Consider the following 6,000-nt stretch of genomic DNA (forward strand, 5'->3'; position numbering starts at 1 on the left):
AAATGCAGAATACACCTTTATATTGTCTATATATTTGTGTTTAAAAATCACCAACACTTAGTACAACATTGGGGCCATTAGAAAAGGCAACCTCTGGAATAGGGGCTTTTTCTTAGACATGAACAGTAGTTCAGATATTCCATTTAGATCTAGTCTCCTCTATATAAGATATAGTTAAAGTGCCCAAACTCCAAAAATATGTACTGAGGTTCCTGCAAAAGGTCCTGTGATGGGTAAAAAATAAATAAATAACTCTATTATTAGATGTAACTTTCAGTGCAATCAAAGCATGTGTTTTCTTGTTGAAAATATTATCATGGAAAGTATCTGTCTGTAATGGACCATCCCTTTTAGTGCAACCCCAAAACTCCACCTTGTTCTGGTGTAAAGTAAAAGACTCCATATTCATACAACCTGTAAGAATATGTCAAACTTGATTTTAAAAATACTGTTCTGTAACCTTAAGCCCTTCACTTGCACTTAGGGTTAAAAAAGTCCCTCAAGAAACCCTTCTTTATAATTTTCAGTTTTTGCTGAAACTGTTTGTGGTGTTCGTACGTAGTTTACCTGTACTGCAGGGGTGTTTGTTATTAAGCCTAACCACACCAAGCAGTAGAATTATCACAATGTGTGTGATGTGGATATAGCTAATATAACTCGATTGATGATTAGCACTGCCAAATTCAGGTCAAATACAACTGCTAGCAGATCTTTTAACAAAATCCTAAGACAGCTTTGGGCCATGGTATTATTAAACACAACCACTGCAGCAGAAAGCTACAATTACACTGTATTTAGCTGCATATTTTCCTATGGATGTGGAACATCCCCTGACAAAATGGGTTCAGTTGTGTCCTATAGAAAGATTAGAGAGTGAGTAGGAATATTATTTTGATCTTTCAACCTTAACACACCAGACCTAACAGTAAAGTAATCAAAGCCATAATTTAGAAATCTTCACTAATGGTCCATTTCAATTAAGATACAAGAATAAGATATTTGATGTAGACACCATGGCGAATGAGGATAGCGAGGATCACATTCAGGAATCAACATGTACTGCAGTTGTGGCATTATTTTGGTATACTTTTGGCACTTTATATAAGTTATACTTACATCCTGTGTTCTCAGCAATTTAGTACAGTTATACATCTAAAGTCATACCTACACATTAATCCCTATTTATGCTTTTCTGTCATAATAGACATGTATGACTTTCAGAAATACGTTAGCATGTAGAATAAAGCTACAGTATTTCACACACATAATTTGACCTGACTTCATTTTAACAATAAGTTTCAATTCCAATTTCATTCCTTCATTCCAATTTTTATCCAGTGTTGTTACTTAACCAATCATATAGTAGTCTTTTTACATCAACATTTAATTTCCCTAAATAACCACACCAGCAAGGGTTGGCCGAGTTAGCGAAAAAGCTATTGTGTTGTTTGGTAATAAAACTTGGATGGAAGAGAGCTGTGCTCCTTTTAAATAAACTTCAAACATCATCAACTAGAACGATAATATTAAAAAAGTACTTTTGTGGATAAAGCAGGTGACAAAATGTCAATGGCGTGCTGGTACTTTGGCTACTCACATCACATTTAGCACTAACTCCAATACAAAACAAACCAGTAATTTTTATTGTCGATTCGATCAAAGACCTATGTAGGAAGGTTTATCACCTGAACCAAGATCATCCAACAATGCACTTCAGTTTTAAATACCAGCAACCTGAGCTACACAGTGGAAAAGAACAATAAAAAAAAAAAATCAAAAAAAAATCTTAATGCTACTGCTTCTTACAATGTTAATAGTCCCCTCTTTTAATGAATGGTAAATGACGGTGGTGCTGATGCTGGTATTAGAACGTAAATCTTAATGGAATTTGTCTGCAGTTTAAAGGCACCTCGTTAACAAACACTAAAAACAGGGTGACATGAGAGGAAGTAAAATTAGCACCATCACTGACCAAAGCCATATAATCCCAAAAAGCAAAATCCAGAGTAAGGATTTAATCCCATTCATACCCTACACACACAACAGATTAAAAACAAAATGCACATATGGGGGATGAAAATCCTTATATAAAAACAAAAGACACCCCATCCCAGTGCAAATAACTAGTGATTCAGGTTTTAAACACTTGGTCATCATCTGGTGGTGACAATCATCCTGTTGACAAGTTCTGCTGAGACAAATGTCCTTCAGACACACTTTACAGTTATGAGGTCTTTCAAACAGGCATGTCATATGCCACTTGTATCACTGCATAGGCATCAACACAATATTTCAGAAAGGCCAGCACATTATGCCTTCACTGTCCACCAGGGCCACTGCACAGATGGGCAGTTACATTGTGGCTGTCACTATGGTGTGGGTCACATCCACATCACACAATCTGTTTTGACAACTGTATGGTCTTGGGTGTGCATACACATTGTCCTCAGACTAAAACCAAAAAACTTTAAAATCATAGTCCAGTGCCATGTATGCATTTATGTTTTGCCCACAATAGTTTAGAAGGTCAGAGCAGTTTTTGTTAAAATCTTAGTGCTCAACCAGTTAATTCACATAGGAATATGATAAATGATGACAAAATCTTAGATTACAGTGAAGCTGAGAGAGAAAGCAGCTACAGAACTGTCTCAGGAAAGAAAAGATCAGCATTAGGAGTTTAGGGTCAATGCTTGGCCACCAAGTGGAAATGTAACTAGGAAATTCAGCAGGATGGTAAAACAAAGATAAAACAAACCAAAAAAAAAAAATCGAATTAAATACACACAATCTCTGTTATGAAAATTTTAACTGTCTATAAGGTACATAGAAAATGTGAAGTTTTCAAAAAGTTGAATAAATAAAATAAAATTTTAAAATAAATACACAGAAAAAATACAGCACCTACAACCCCAGCAAATCCTCCCTCTCTCTGGATTTTAACTTTAGATTTTTTATTTTAAATCCCTTCTGTAACATTTAACTGAGACTTCTACCAAGGACTGGGAAAAATATTTCCCTGAGGTGTGGTTACAGATGCCTCAAACCAAACATTAGGTTGTTCAACACAAGAATATATGTTACATGTCCAATTATTATAAATCATTAAAACATTTACCACCATTGCCATGATCACTGGATTTCAGGTTCACAGTCAAGATGAACAACACCCCTTCCCCACCATGTTGTCCTGCATCTAAGGTGCACATACCGAATTCATGTGACCAGGAATCCCATCAGCTTGAAAACATTTCAGCACAAATACATTCTGTACATTTTTACGATAGAAGAAATCAAAGAAATCTAGTCTGCCAAGCCTGAACCCATCCGATGCTCGGCAGCTGTCTCTCTCAGCCTGAGAAAAAGCGGTGATGAAAAAGGCTTTGAACGCCATCTTGTTCATTGCAGCTGCTTGGGCCCTGAATACAGGAACCCATTCATTCGAGGAGGCGGGGGGAGGGGGCACTGGTAAAATGAATTCATCTTTGTGAGCCAGTAAACACAAAATAGCTCTTTTAAGAAACTCCAAAGAATTCCCGAAACATATAAAACTCCCCTGTTTTCACAAAACATTTATTTAGAGCCAATATTTTAACACTAATGGTCAGAAACTTCGTCAAAGCGGTTGTCTACACCGCTCGGAGCCGCTCAGCTCGGCTTCCTGCGACAGCACGTCTGGCTCGTTACTTAACCAACCTTTCGAAATATTTAACATTAAATAAATATTTCCGAACTCCTCTATTCTACTTTAGCACTGCATGGTGGCATGGTGACTGGGAGCTGATAAAATTGTCCGTTTTCCGGGCTAGAGCTCCGTGTAGCAGCGCGGCCCGGTGGGGCATGGTAACCGGAGCTGCTAACAACTTGCCCTGCAACAAACCCGTGATCGAGATAAACTGACTAATTGGATTTTGACAATCTCGTTTTCACATCATTTAAATAAGAAGTTCAAATTAAAGCCCATCTGCATGTTCGCAAACTAGTGCCGGATAGTGCTCGTAAAACTAAAATGGCCCTTGCCACTGTCAGGTCCTCAGCGGCGCGTATTGTCTTTTTTTTTGCGATCCTACAGCTGAGTTATAAGCAGTTTAACTCAGACACGTTTTTATTTTTAATGCATTGTGCATTGCAGGAAGAACCGCATTAACAAATTTTCCGTTTCCTTCTCAGCACCGATTCTGACTCTGCAGACTGATCGTGGGAATGTTAACGCACAACGTTAGCTGTGACATACAGTAGCTGCATATAATCCATGTCGTCTTGGTTTCGATTCACCATGTTAAACGCCGTCGGTTCAGCCGGTCGCTTTAAACACAGCCTGTCCAAAATAAGTGTACGATGGCTACACTGGATTACGGAAATAATTTTGCAAGGCTAATGTTATCGCTTCAGTGCACGGGTTTTACATAAAAGTAGCACTCGGCATCACAGTTCACGTTCACTAAGGATTCAGGCAAATTGTTCTAACTGCGATGTCCAGGATACACACACCCAGATCAGCCATAGCAGGCTGCAGACGTAGGCTGTGGCCACTGCTGGCTAACTTGTATGGACCGGCTAGAGAATAGTGGGGGTGGTGATGATTCTGTTGGTGAAGTAGCCATTTTTAGACTCCCTTCGTTGTCTATTGCATGATGCTACAAATTTTCAGAAAGAGTACAAGTAAATCCAATCTCTGTTCATGTCTGATTTGTGCAAGTGTAAGAAGTTGCAAGTATATTCTCATCATCTTAAACCACTAGCCCGGGGTTAGTCATTATTAAACACGGTAGCTAATGTGCGACTAATTAGCTTACCTGGGAGTCACAGAGCAAAAAATGCGAAAATGTGGGCCGACATACAGGTCCGAAAAGTTGGAGACCGCTGTGATAAATATTATGTCTCGAGTGAAGCCACAAATATTCCTCGGGTAAACTGCTTGTTAAGAATAAAAAGAGGTAACTATTGAACTTGGACTGTTTGCTAAGACAGGGAGAAAAGATACCCGGACGTTGGAGAGGGGTGCTGGCTAACCTAACGTCAACGAGCCGTCACCAACTAACCTGCTAATCAGCACTGACCATTAACCACCAGCTTGACCACTGAACACAGAAGCGGTTCAATGTTGTTGTAGTTAATTGACACCTGAGTTAAGATTGTGCGTTAAGTTTCTCCAACAGTGGGCCCCCCACCCACCCACTCTCTTGGCAGCAACGACAAGCTAGCAGCAGGCTAACGGAGGAGCCACTCAACAGTTTAACCCCCGTCGTTCATCTTCGCTGCTCGACAGGCTAAACTGCACCCAATGCATTTCCTGAAGCTCAAATTCAAACAGCAACACATACTTACCCGCTTTCAGTCGAGGGTATCCGTTGTTTATATCGCATTGACTGGAAACAGCAAAATCTTGTCTCTCCTCTCTCCACCCAGGTGCTCAGATTTAGCTAGTTTAGCTACCGAGGAGCGGCACTCCCCGAACCCAGTTTTTGACCCGCCGAGGGGGGAGACACACCGGCACAGAGACAAGGCGGTGTTTCACCCAAGACAGACGTGTCTGAGTCCCGTTTAAACGTTCTTCCGTTTCAACGCAAATTCCAACACAAAGCAAAAAAAAAAGAATCCCGTCTTGTCTTTCCCACCGTCGTCGTCCCGCTTTTTCTTCCTTCACGCCAGGATCTCAGTCGCTTCTTCCTCCGGCCATCAAACAGCAGAGATGGGCGCGGTAACCCTGCACTCAGGTCTGGGAAACCCCACGTTACAGCAGCGTCACAACGCACAGCGAAGGGTCGGCGACCACTCCGATAGATCAGGAAATGCTGCCATCTTTGGTAGCAGCAGCACACCTAGATAGGCTTACCTACCAAAACATTGTTTTAAACCCTACAATTGTGCTAATTTTAAGACTTAAAATCAAATGTGACTCGCGAAGGAGCATTTTCCGCGAACACCACTCATGTTTATGCCAGTCAATATAAAACTGTGGCCTACACAATTCCACTGGTTCTTGGGGATACTTTCACTATA

The 6,000-nt window shown here is 40.3% G+C and overlaps 1 protein-coding gene across 1 annotated transcript in view; it reads right to left on the reverse strand.

Annotated features, from left to right (window-relative positions):
- LOC113145146 (guanine nucleotide-binding protein G(I)/G(S)/G(T) subunit beta-1) overlaps positions 1 to 5,708 on the reverse strand; it is a 28,293-nt gene extending 22,585 nt beyond the window's left edge. Inside the window, exon 1 of the mRNA XM_026331550.2 lies at positions 5,326 to 5,708. The gene's annotated coding sequence lies outside the window, so the exon portion shown is untranslated. The remainder of the gene's footprint in view (positions 1 to 5,325) is intronic.
- Between the last annotated feature and the right edge of the window lie 292 nt (positions 5,709 to 6,000).

Source organism: Mastacembelus armatus, chromosome 7, assembly GCF_900324485.2.
Source record: "Mastacembelus armatus chromosome 7, fMasArm1.2, whole genome shotgun sequence".
NCBI classification, from domain to species: Eukaryota; Metazoa; Chordata; class Actinopteri; order Synbranchiformes; family Mastacembelidae; genus Mastacembelus; species Mastacembelus armatus.